Below are 13,512 nucleotides of genomic sequence, written 5' to 3'. Positions count from 1 at the left end.
AAGATAAGAAAGAAGTTACCTAAAATAAAAATCACTTTTCCTAATTAGAACCTTCCTTTTCTAAGTTTTTTTCCCTCTAACGTATTTTTTTTTCTTTCTTTCTTTTTTTTTTTGCTGTTTGGTTTACTAAGTAGAAAACTTAGATACTTAGATGCCATAAAGCAGTGGTCTGCAGGCTTTTTTGATCTCATATTTATCAGTAAAATGTTTTTGAACCTAAGCCATTAACATACACGTATCCCACTCATAATTACACATGCATGCTAGGTCACTTCAGTTGTGTCCAACTCTTTGAGACCCTATGAACATAGCCCTCCAGACTCCTCTGTCCATGGGATTCTCCAAGCTCTAAGAATACTGGAGTGGGTTGCCACACCCTCCTCTAGGGGATCTTCCTGACCCAGGGATTGAACTTGAGTCTCTTCTGTCTTCTGCATTGGCAGGCAGAGTCTTTACCACTAGCGCCACCTGGGAAGCCCCATAACTACACATATACCGCTGTAAAAATCCATCTTGTGTGTATGAAATTTATACACTAGTCCTTTGGTATCCACAGGGGATTGGTTTCAGGATCGCCACAGATTCTAAAATCCCCACAAATTCTAAAATCCCAGGATGGTCAAGCACGACATGGTATTTGCATATAACACACACATCCTCCTATATACTTTAAATAATCTTCAGATTACTTATAGCACCTCTCTCTAACCTCTGAATGCTCAGTCATGTCTGATTCTGTGACCCCATGGACTGTAGCACACCAGACAGCTCTATCCATGGGATTTCCCAGGCAGGAATACTAGAGCAAGTTGGCATTTCCTCCTTCAAGGGATCTTCCTGACCCAGAGATTGAACCCACGTCTCCTGTGTCTTCTGCTTTGCAGGCAGATTCTTTACCTACTGAGCCATCAAGGAAGCCTGCTTACTACTACTTAATACAGTGTAAATGCTATGTAAATAATTGTAAATACAATGTAAATGTTATACAAATAGCTGCTGGATGCATGGCAAATTCACATTTTGCTTTTTGGAACTTTCTGGAAGTATTTTTCCAAATATTTTTGATCTGTGGTTGGTTGAATCCACAGATGCAGAATCTGTAGATGTGGAGGACTGACTGTACACAAATAGGTATTTTCAAAACTAAGATGTTTAAAATATAACCAAAAGCAAAAGTTTTAGTAATTTCTTCTTTCACCTCCTTATATTCTGAGGTCAGTTGTCCAAAACAATTTGAAAATTGGTATATCCCTGCCTGGGTACAATAGAATTTCCTATACCACTTGCACTAATAAATACCGCCCTGTGTATAGGGATTATTTTACAAGTTTGTTTTAAAGTCAGGCAAACAGCCTTCAGGGGAAAGGTCATTTTACAGTGACTGAAATTAGTTTCCACCCAGGCAGAGGAAGGAAAAGAGTACGCATCTGTTTCGTTTCCTTGGGGAAGGTCCTGTTGGTAAGAAAGATGTTTCATTTAGGACCTCTGGTTTTTTCAGGAGCAGTAGTAAGACTGTACTCAATGGAAAACGTAGCTGAATATCTAGAAAGGAAAGCGTGCACCTTGGCAGAATCCGAGGTGTGAACGTTCAGTGCATTATGGCCCCGCCTTGCTCTGAGCAGCCTCTGGCCCTTTGGTCACACAGCCCATTGTCTTCAAGACACAAAGGCACACAGGTCAGTGTCCTGATTCCTTCAGCTATCACTCACCAAGAGCCCTCCTGGGTCCCTGGCTTTGTGCTCGGGGTCAGGATCACAAAAGGGAGGTTGGGCTTTCCCTCAGGGAGCTTACAGTCCACATGGGGAGGTACACACACACATAGGCTGCCCTGAAATTGATGCCACCTGGAGGGATGTTCAGATGGCCGATGTGGACCTAGAAAAGGCACAGCCCATGCCATCTCAGGGCGAGGGATGGATCCAAACTGTACCAGTGGAGGGGAGGGGTGGGGAAATCAAGAAAATTTAACATGAAATACAGCAGAGGACTGGCTCCCACTTCGTGCCAGAGCAGAGCAAACACAGGGAAGCCGGCCTGGCTTTCTGTCCCCAGGCTACTCCTGGCAGAAGGAGCCGCAGCCGCAGCCGTGTGTGGTTGGAGGATGGGCAAGCCGGCTCGCCAGGCTTTGTTTCTCCGGGGTGCCGTCTCCAGTGTGGTGCATCCAATTATGGTGAAAGATTAGGGAGGAGCCCGTGAAAAAATTAAAAGGCTGGAAGGAACAATATTTAAAGTGAAGCCCCAGCTGCGCCTCATGTTTTTTTAAAAAGGTGAATGGAAATGACTGCTTGAGATAAACTGCAATAAACAGGAGCACAGAATGCCAGCTGCCATTCCAGACGAGAGCTCTGCCCGCCCCACGCAATTACTGAGGAAAAGCAGCCGTCGACCTCTGTGCACCCTCACGTCTTCCTATCTGTGAGGCTGAATGCGCTTGAGGAACTCCGTTAAGTTACTCAACCCTGGACAGCCCCACCTCAGCCCCCCAGGGACAGTCTCTTCCACTCTCTGGGCCAGAGTCTCCTTTTCTTTCAAGGGAGAAATTGGCCGGATTGGTTTTAGGTCTTGTAAATATGAAGCCTCTTGGCTCCTCGTTCAGGCTTCTTTGCATCTTATCACCTGGTTGGTGCACCTCGGTGAGCCAGCGTGGTCAGGGAATGAGTTCTTTCAGAACCCATAGATTTTTCGGATATATGATATGTGGATTTTGTCTCAGTTTAAAAAAGACTCACAGTTTGTGGGAGGGAGAGTGAGGTTTATTTATTAACTGAGATACAATTCACATACCTTAAGATTCACATTTCCAAGTGTATACTTTGATGGTTTTCGTTATATTCATAGGGTTCTACAAACCACTGCTTTCTAATTCAGAATGTTTTCGTCAGCTCCCCTCCTTAAAGAAGCCTGTCCCCATTAGTAATTACTCCTAATTCCTACCCCCCCCCCCCAATCATTAATCCATTTTCTGTCTTTATGGATCTGTCTGTTCTGGACATTTCTGAATCTCTCTCATCCCTTTCTCCACTCTTCTCAGCAACTTACCCCACCCCTCCTTTTAATATTAACAACTGGACCATTTAATGAGTTTCTCTCTGGGTCAGACACTGGGTCAAGTACTTTCTATATAGTATTTTATTTCATCCTTAATACAACCTAAAAAATAAGGTATCTTTATCCCTTTTTTTCAGAAAAAGAAACTGGGGCTTAAAGTGTTTTCATAACTTGCACTATTAAGTGTCACAGTGGAGAGGTTAACTTGGGTCTTCCTGGCTCTGACTGCCCTGCTCCGGGCTCCTGCACTCCTTCCTGGTCACACACATGTGTTCAACTCCCCCACGTGGGCAGCCCACCCTGACACGGGAGGTAGGGGACACAGCTTCCTGTGGCTGATTGTAGTTTGGCCGTTTCATCACCTTGCAGTGGTGTTTTGAACTGTTGTGTTCTGACGGTGACACCGAATGACCGAGATGGTTTTACAGACTTGTAAGATGGTGCCTGTTAAAAATAGAGTCCCAGATAACACTGTCCTGTTAAAAGTAGTCTCTGAAGGCAGTCATTTGAGAAAAGGAGAGAGCTCAAGGTGCACCCAGCATTTCTGTCTGCCTCCTTTCGTTGATACCCTCTCCCAATAGCTGGAGGAAAAGGAATGCAGTAAATAGGCCAAACCACCCTCAGGATTAACCAAGAGTGAAAAAAAGAAAAAAATCTCCATCCTCTGGACTGGTATCCCAACACTTTTGCTATTGGCAAATTTTTAAGTAAAATAGGTGTTGGGAGGCTCCTGGGCCCTGCTTGGATACCCGTCCTGGACTTGATCCAAGGGCAGCTCTCTCCTGAGTACTGATTTTGAGCAAGCCAAACCCAGGTCTCAACATTGCCCAACAGCCCGGCCTGACATCTAGTCCAGAGGACTTGTTTAGGCAGATCAGTGTAGGGATACAAAGATAAGAGATTTCAACAGCACTTCAGGAAACTCTTCTGGATTGTTTAGTGTAAGTGTCTGAAATAGAAAATGTCAGAAAGACAAACTGAAAAAAAGCACCCAGATTTAATATCCATTTCAGTGATACAATGGGAAGATACTTAATTATTTAACTTACATTTCCACTAAGAATCGTAAAGGCCTTCCCAGCGGATGAAATCAGATGCAAGAACTTGAAATAACCTGCCCAGAGCAAGTATTTCTGCCCTTGCCATTCAAAAGCATGCAATCTGTATTCTTACAGAATGCTGTGTTTATATTTTGATCTTGTGACAAACCTGAAGTTGTTTCAATGAGAAAATAATTAGAAAATACTATCAATATTTGGGGGGTTTTGTTTTTATTTTTTGTTTAAAAGAAAATTTTCCAAATTAACAAATAGTGTGTCCTTTTGGTTCCTAATGTTTAAAAGTCTCAGACTCCTTCGCACTTGAATGCTGCCTGTAAATTTAGAGTAAAAGTTCCTTTCTTAAGGAGAGAAATAAGAGTCACTATTATTCTCCTAAAGGAAGAGTTCTTTTCTGCAGGGAGCTCCAGAATCCCAGTTGCATTCCCCGGTAGATGCTGCTAATAGCAATGATGCCAGATATCACTAGGCAATAGATTGCACTGAAGCAACAGGCACATTAATCGCTTCAAAACAGGCATCCTGTCAAGGCCTGTCTGCAGAGAGCAGACAGCTACCAATGCAGTGCACCTGGATCCGGAATCTGGACAGTCCATAGGCAACACAGCTGTGCTCCGTTGAAGAGTACCAGCTTTGTGCCCTGTGTAGTTCCTTGATCAGTTCAGGTATTTAAAACCATGGTTCTCAAGGTGTTTGAGCCAGCAGCATCAGGGAACTTGTTAGAAATGCACTTTCTCAGCCTCACCCCAGACCTTCTGAATCAGAGAAATAGTGTATGGTTTCGCAAACCCTCCGGGTGATTCTCATGCATAATCAAATTTGAGCACTACTGATTTAAAGAAACTTGTGAACAGAGAGAGACGACCACGTTGTGCGGGTATACACCTGTGCCATTCTCCATTTGGCATGCTGGCTTCACAGCAAGGTCCCTACAGCCCAAGTTTCTTCCTGGGCCTTGGGGGACCAGGGTGTTCATCAGCTCCTGGAATAAGGCAGCTGCCAGACCTCAGGAGGTTTATTCTCAATGGCACATTGCTTTCCTTTTCTCCATTGGTGGAAAATGTTTATGTCATCACTTTAACAGACATTTCCTGAGACTTATGTGGGACGCCTAGGTGAAAGATGGAGAAAGAACATTCATGCCTGGAGGCTTCTTGAGCTTAGAGAGGGAGAGAGGACCTTCTGTGAGCCTACTAACTCCTCGCAACTCCTGGAGCATGTTAGATATACAAGGTCTCAAGAATGAGGTTGATATATATATATACACACTATCATGTGCACAAGAGATAGCTGGTAGGAAGTAGCTACATACACAGGGATCTCACCTCTGTGACCTAGAGGGGTGGGATGGAAGGAGTGGGGTGGGAGGGGATATATTTATACATATAGCCAATTCACTTCATTGTACAGCAGAAACTAACACAACATTGTAAAGCAGCTTTGCGTGTGGGCTAAGTCGCTTCAATTGTGTCTGACTCTTTGCAACCCTATGGATTATTGCCCACCAGGCTCCTCTGTCCATGGGATTCTCCAGGGAAGAATACTGGAGTGGATTACCACTTCCTCCTCCAGGGGATCTCCCCAACCCAGGGATCGAACCCGCATCTTTTACATCTCCTGCACTGGCAGGCGGGTTCTTTACCACTAGTGCCACCTGGTAAGCCCAAAGCAACTATACCCCAATTTTAAAAAAAGAAAAAGAAAGAAATGCAAGCTCTCCGGCCCTAAATCAGAATGTATATCCCCAGGTGATTGGTATGCACCCTGGGGTATAAGAAGCCCTGACAGAGTTAACAACCTTAGCAAGGCAGGAAGGAGGCTGCTGGAAGTGGTATCTTACAGGATTTACAGTGAATTGTACTGAGACAGCATGGTAAAATAAGCACATCCAATAATAACAGGCCATTTCTGTTCCCATAGTGAACAGGTAGAAGTAGGAAACCATGGAGCTGGGGAGGAGGGGAAGATCAACCCAGGGAAGAGATGGAAAACAAGAAACCAGGGAGAAATGCTTTCCTTTCCCCTACTTCTTTCCCCATAACTGAATTCCATCCACCCTCAGGTTGTCACTGCGCCTAAGCTCACGTCTGCCTTTGTTCCCAAAGCACCGCTGAATCGTTTGCATCAACTGTTCTCCCTGATTCTCTAAGCCAAGCTTCCTTACGTGTCTTCCTGCTTTAGGGAATTTAAGGAACCCCTTCCTCTGGGTCAGGCGCTTTCCGGCTACATGGGACCAGCATCTGTGGAGGGGTCAGAAGGAAGCAGCCGCTGGCAGTGTCCTGAGCGCCAGCTGGCTATAGGTTTAGGCACAGGATGTTGTGTGTTTCTGAGAACGCTGGTGGGCCTGCAGCTGCCCTCACAAAAATACAGTTTGTCAAATAAAGTTTAGAAATGTGCAAAATACACAATTTTCTGCTTATAAATTTATAAGATCAGCATGTGGAAGACTGGGTGGCTCCTGCATCAGCAACCAGATGCTGCTAGCAAGGGGAACAGAACTGAGGAGGCGAAGACAGGACCAGAGGAGGGGTGTGGGTAACAGGTATGTAAGGACTGGGTACAGCCACATCCCAAGGAAAATATGAAAAGAACTTGGGATGGACCAGATTTGGAGATGGAAAGAATCTGCCTGCCAGTGCAGGGAGACACAAGTTCAATCCCTGGGTTGGGAAGATCCCTTGAAGGAGGAAATGGCAACCCACTCCAGTATTCTTGCCTGGGAAAATTAATTCCATGGACAGAGGATACCGGCAGGCTGCAGTCCATGGGGTCGCAAAAGAGTAGGACATGACTGAGCACTGCTTTTACCAAACACCCGTCTTGATTCTTGTCGAGTTTGGGGAATTAGAACACAATGGGAAAGGCTGAGCCCCGGCGTTTGGAGTGTCCAAGGGCTCAGTGGTCCATGTTCTGAGATCTCTGCTCACGTGATGCCCTCAAAAGCCATTGTGAGCCTTATCTGCCCAGGCTCAGAGGGTGGCAGGGGGAAATTCGGTGACAGGCGAGGACAAAAACTGCCTGTGACTGGACAATGGTGAATCTGTGAGAGCATTTTCACTCTTGATGAGGGTCGTGAGAGCCATTCTGTCTCATAGTGATGAGCCGCTGCTCCTCAGGTGCCCTCTTGCATTTTGCTAGCAACATCGATTTTAGATGTTTCACTTTGGTTTTACGACAGTGTTTCCCAAGGCTGTTTTAGGAGTGGACGTGACTCAACTTGCCATAAACACAGTCGCAGAGTGTAGTTTGTGTCCGCTGTTCTTCACCCTGAGGCATCTTTGGGCTTTGGTGGCTTAGAGGACATAACTGCCCTGCAGGTATAATTCCTTAGAGGACAAAAGAACCTCAAAACTATACGTGCACACAAATGTAGACTTGAAAAATACTTTCAACCTCGAAGTTGAGAGTTATGTTTTATTTGGTGAGAATTTTTAGGACTTCAAGCCCAGTAGTCAGCATCTCAAGTAACCCTGAGAGAACTGCTCCAAGGAGGCATTGCGGGGAAGTTCAGTTCCCTGTGTGAAATAGATAGCCAATGGGAGTTTGCTGTATGACTTAGGGATCTGAAACTGGGGCTCAGTAACAACCTAGAGGGGTGGGATAGGGAGAGAGGCGGGAGGGATGTTCAAGTAGGAGGGGAAATGGGTAAACCTGCAGCTGATTCATGTTGATGTTTGGTAGAAACCAATGCAATACTGTAAAGCAATTATCCTTCAATTACAAAGAAAAGTTTTGCAATAAAGGGCAGATGATCTGAACAGCAAAAGATAACTGTTGATTAAAGAAAACCAGATATCCCAAATTAAGGAATTTAGCACTTTTCTATGTATGGGAAGATGCTAGAGTCTAGGCTCACTCAAATCATTCCTTTGGTATGCACCTCAGCTATCTGGGGCCAATATCCTGTGTTTTCACTTCCCGAGTTTCTTTAGGGCTCAGCGTATGGAGTGGCTGCAGTCTGATAGCTGCTAGATGACAAATATTCTTTCCTTCCTGAGTTTCCTCAAGGCTCCCCAACTCAAGTTAGAGGGCCGCAATTGCTAAGGACTATGGTATCCTTTGTTTACTGATATGGCAAGGAATATTCCATTTCACACACACACACACACACACACACACACTCCTACTTTATACATGTGGGCAACTGGAAGGAAATTGGGTTCCAATTGTTGAAGTTTCAGAGAAAAACTGTTTTACTAGTCAGTTGAATATAGTAATTTGAAATGTTAGGAATCACATTTGTTCCAGAAAGAAGATTGAGCAGTGATGGCAAGAGAGTGGCTCTAATGAGAAGATATTTGTGTTGTAAATGTTTGTGGTTATGATTAGCCATGCAGAGTATATGTTTTAAAGTCAGGTGTGTTCTCCTTTTTTAAGAAAGCGTCACATCCATTTCAGGAAAGAAGTTGATACATATCTATCTCCAGCATGGTGTCCGCCTGGACTCTTTCCATGTGGAAGAGGAGCTGGGAGATGTGGCCCCAGAAAGATGGACTTGAATCCTTGCTCTTCTGTCTAATAGTAGGGTATCCCTCCTGCAGCCTCTGTTTCCTCATCTTCAGAGCAAGAATGGTTGGAGGATTAATCATAACAGCTACTATTTATTGCAGATTTACATTACCATAGGGCAGGTACTACTACTAAGCAATTTACATAAGTTTTCTCAATGAATCCTCCAACATCAAGTGGGAGCCCTTACTTCTGGACTGGGAAGGGTTTTCCAAGCACAGAGCCAGCGGATACTTCAGATGGACTGCACTATTGACTGAACTATGTAACACTTAGGTTCCAAACTCAAAAAGATGAATCATATGCTTTCTATAAAATTTTCAGAACTCTCAGACCTATATAGAAAAATAAGCAAAGCTCATAGTAAGTAGTTTCCAGAAAAGCTAGTATGTTAACTGAAAAAATGTAAATATTTCATCTCACTGGTAATCAAAGAAATTAAAAAGGATAGACCTTTTTTTCCCCATCGAATTAAAAACAATAGCATTTTTTTTAAGTGAAAATACTCAGTGTTAGCCAGGATATAGTGAAAGCTGCACCCTTTCACGTTGCTGGTGGCATGTAAATTGGAACAGATTTCCTCTCGAGCAATGTGACAAAATGTGTCAAGTGCCTCAACAAATGTTCACACTCAGCTGATCTGGTAATTCCACTTCCAGGAACTTATCCTGAGGAAATAATCAGACATGTGGGCAAGGACTGATATAAAAATGCTAACTTCTATGTCATTTTTAATTGGATACAACCCAAATGGGTAACAATAGAAGATAACTCCAGAGGATAGAATGGCATGCAGCCATTTACAATGGTATCTTTAAAGGATTTTGAATGAATGAGGGCAGTTCTCAAAGTATAATAAACAATGTGATCTCAATTTTAGAAAAAAGGGAAAAATACACACATAAGATTAGAAAAAAACTAAAAGGAACTATACCAGAATGTTAGCAGCGATCTGTGTCTCAGTGGTGGGATTATGGTGACTTTTATATTCCTCATACTTTTCTTTTTTAATTTGTTATTTTATTTGTTTCTTTGTGGCTGTTTTGGGTCTTCATTGCTTCATGGGCTTTTCTCTAGTTGTGGCAAGTGTGGGGCTACTCCTCATTTCGGTGCCCAGGCTTCTCATTACGGTTGCTTCTTCTGTTGCAGAGCACAGGCTCTAGGTCACACAGGCTTCAGTAGCTGCCTTTCCAGAGCTCTAGGGCACAGGCTCAGTCGTCATGTTGCTTGGGCTTAGTTGCCCTGTGGCATGTGGGGTCTTCCTAGATCGGGGATCAAACCTGTGTCCTTCGTTGGCAGGTGGATTCTTTGCCACTGAGCCACCAGGGAAGCCCCTGTACTTTTCTTGATCCAGAGAGAGAAGAGGATAAGGGGGGGACATTTGTGTTTTACAAAATAGTCCTCTTTATGTTCTTAAATTTTATTTGTTTTTTTAATTGGTGAAAAGTTGCTTTACGTTTTGTGTTGGTTTCTGCCCTACAACAACATGCTGCTGCTGCTAAGTCGCTCCAGTCGTGTCCGACTCTGTGCGACCCCATAGACGGCAGCCACCAGGCTCCCCCGTCCCTGGGATTCTCCAGGCAAGAACACTGGAGTGGGCTGCCATTTCCTTTCCGACTCTGTGTGACCCCAGAGACGGCAGCCACCAGGCTCCCCCGTCCCTGGGATTCTCCAGGCAAGAACACTGGAGTGGGCTGCCATTTCCTTTCCGACTCTGTGTGACCCCAGAGACGGCAGCCACCAGGCTCCCCCGTCCCTGGGATTCTCCAGGCAAGAACACTGGAGGGGGGTGCCATTGCCTTTCCAACGCATGAAAGTGAAAAGTGAAAGTCACGTCGCTCAGTTGTGTCCTCAGCGACCCCGTGGACTGCCGCCTTCCAGGCTCCTCCGTCCATGGGATTTTCCAGGCAAGAGTACTGGAGTGGGTTGCCATTGCCTTCTCCAACAACAATGTAATCAGTCTATATATACATATAGCCTCCAGTATATATATATATATATATATCCCTTCCCTCCTGAACCTCCCTCCCCTCCCCCATGCCACCCATCTAGGTTATCACAGAGTGCCTGCCTGGGCTCCCTGTGTTATTTAGCAACTTTCCACTACTTTACACATGATCGTATATATGTGTGTGTGTGTATACATACATACATATATATATATATATCAATGCTACTTCCTCAATTCATCCCACCCTCATCTTCCCCTACTGTGTCCACAAGTGTGTTCTCTACTAGGTTTATCAGTAACATTTATCTAGATTCCATATATATGCATTAATATACAACACTTGTTTTTCTGACTTACTTCACTCCGTATAAGAGGTTCTGGGTTCATCCACCTCACTGCAACTGACTCAAATTTGTTCCTTTTTGTGGCTGAGTAATATTTCTTTGTATAAATGTACCACAAGTTCTTTATCCATTCATAAAACAGACCTCTTTAAACTGTTATTAAGTATTCTGGTATTAAAATTGTAATTAACATGAATAAGAATATTTTTAAGACCTTCTCTACTATCTATCAGGAGAAGGCAATGGCAGCCCACTCCAGTACTCTTGCCTGGAAAATCCCGCGGGCGGAGGAGCCTGGTAGGCTGCAGTCCATGGGGCTGCTAACAGTCGGACATGACTGAACGACTTCACTTTCACTTTTCACTTTCATGCATTGGAGAAGGAAATGGCAACCCACTCCTGTGTTCTTGCCTGAAGAATCCCAGGAATGGGGGAGCCTGATGGGCTGCTGTCTATGGGGTCGCACAGAGTTGAACACAACTGAAGTGACTTCGCAGCTGCTATCTATCGCTTTAACATACCAAGTAAATCAGGACAGACATGGAATTAAGGGTATGTTAACACCTTTACACCCGGGATAGGTGTTTTTTTTAAAGAAAACCTCTTCCAGACCCCAGGATAATGTTGGACAATATTGGTCATTAACACTCATGTTATGATCTACTGATTTTATATTTGGATATTTCATTCCACTCAACAGTTTTCTGACTGTAGAGGACATTGAGTAATAATCTCTCTTGTCTGTTACATGGATTCAGAAATAAGTTCTCTGACTATGTTAAATCTGCGGAGCAGATTTTGGGATTTTGAAATGAATTTGTTTTAAGTAAAGATGTCAAGTGTGGTTCTATTTTGGCAGGACCATCACCAGTAAGTACCAGCCCTGCATATTTGGAAGGGTGGGTTGCTTTAACTAAGGTTTCCAAAAATACAGTTGCAAGTGGTTAGTGAAATTAAGAGCATTCTTTACTTCCCTTTACAACCTTGTGGTTACCTTCTCAGGGCTCAGTGCTATGCTAGCCCAGTAATCAAATGAAATCAGCATCACATCTGTAACTGTACAGAAGCAGTCTTTTACCTTGTGGCTGTGTAACACACACACACACACACACACACACTCTATAGCTGCTAGTATGACACAGTTCCATGGATACGTGACAAAATAAGAAGATACCTGAGTAGATGGATAGATTTAAATATAATTGCTAAATATGAAAGTTGAAAGAATGGTTATAGTGTCCAAGAATTTTTAAATGTTAGAAAAAGGAAAATAAAGAGCTTTCCTTGAACTAAAAGGAAAGCCTATTGAAACTAAATATCCGGTGCTAGAGACTAGGAGTGTGTATTTTACACTTGATCTTAGCCAGACGGCTCAGAAGCAATGGGAATGTGCATTTTTAAGTCTCTGCAGGAAATCCTGGTGCAGACTGTTGAAGCTAACGCTGTCTTAGCGGGGCTGCGCTGTTGGATATTTTATTCTGAGCTTCCAATATGGTATCTGCTAGAGCCACCTGTGGCTCTGGAGCTCTTGAAATGTAGTAGTAAGACTGGAGAAACTGAATTTTTTATTTGAATTAATTTTAAATTTGAATGTAAATAGCTACATGTGACTAGTAACTACCATGTTAGACAGCCTCCTTAGCCTATAGTATATTGCCCTTCACTTGGGGATGAAATGAAGCCCTTTTTCAGCCTGTCCTTACGGTAGGTTGTACATTTCATTACTGTGACAGTGATGCTCAGATGGTGGATCAGAGCTTCCGCTGTAACTTGTGGGTACTGGTGGCAGCAAATGTGGCTCCAAACCACCTCCTGGGAGAATCAGGGTGATGGGGTATTCTGTGACCACACCCCATCACCTGAGCTGTGTTGTGTAATATAATTTGGTCAGCATCGTCTTCAGCTCCCTGCTCAAAACTTAAAATGGTGCTTCTCACAGACCCCTCACCCCACAAAAACAGAAAACCTAAGTCTCATTCTCACCCCAGAATATCCAACTCATTATATTTGTTTTTTGTGGGTTTATTTTTAACTAAGGAAATCATGTCTAATCTCCTCTCCTGTTGTTTAAAGGGTTTAGAAGTTCAGCATGGTGAGTTTTTATGGGACTTTTATGGGAAGCCAAGTGTTGTAAACATATCCAAATTATCCCAGTAGTGTAGTTTACCAAATTCTGTTCCTATGCACATGGACCTGACTTCCCTTCAAAATATGCAACAGATGGGTCCAGTGAGAATCCTCCAGCTATTCCAAGCACTGTGTTAGGATTGCTCGCATTCTAAACCCGGTGAGATCAGGATATTGAACAAAAACAAATGTCCCCATCAAGACTGTAAGCTGGGCGGGGGCAGAGGCTCTGTCTATCCATCCTGAGCCCTGCTTCCAGCGTCACAGTATGGCTTCTGCCTCTCATAGAGGCTTGGTGCCTGTCAGTTGAATGAATTGATGTTCTTGCCAAAGAGAAAGTGGACTGAAAGGGACCATGTAAAGAAGGCAAAAGACATGAGCCCTCATTTAAGATAAAAGCGATTTGATTTAGGACAAAGTGCTTGTCCTCCATGCCTTTACTCTTTTACTCTTGTCATATCTAGCAGGTAAGAAG

The 13,512-nt window shown here is 43.8% G+C and overlaps 1 protein-coding gene across 5 annotated transcripts in view; it reads left to right on the top strand.

Moving 5' to 3' along the window:
* The window catches only part of SCHIP1 (schwannomin interacting protein 1), a 179,151-nt gene that overhangs the window by 131,108 nt on the left and 34,531 nt on the right, over nt 1–13,512 (top strand). The gene's annotated exons all lie outside the window — the stretch shown is intronic.

The sequence above is a fragment of the Bos indicus genome, chromosome 1, assembly GCF_029378745.1.
Source record: "Bos indicus isolate NIAB-ARS_2022 breed Sahiwal x Tharparkar chromosome 1, NIAB-ARS_B.indTharparkar_mat_pri_1.0, whole genome shotgun sequence".
Lineage (NCBI taxonomy): Eukaryota > Metazoa > Chordata > Mammalia > Artiodactyla > Bovidae > Bos > Bos indicus.
The sequence above is the reverse complement of the archived record's forward strand: the minus strand, read 5'-3'. Positions and strand labels throughout refer to the sequence as shown.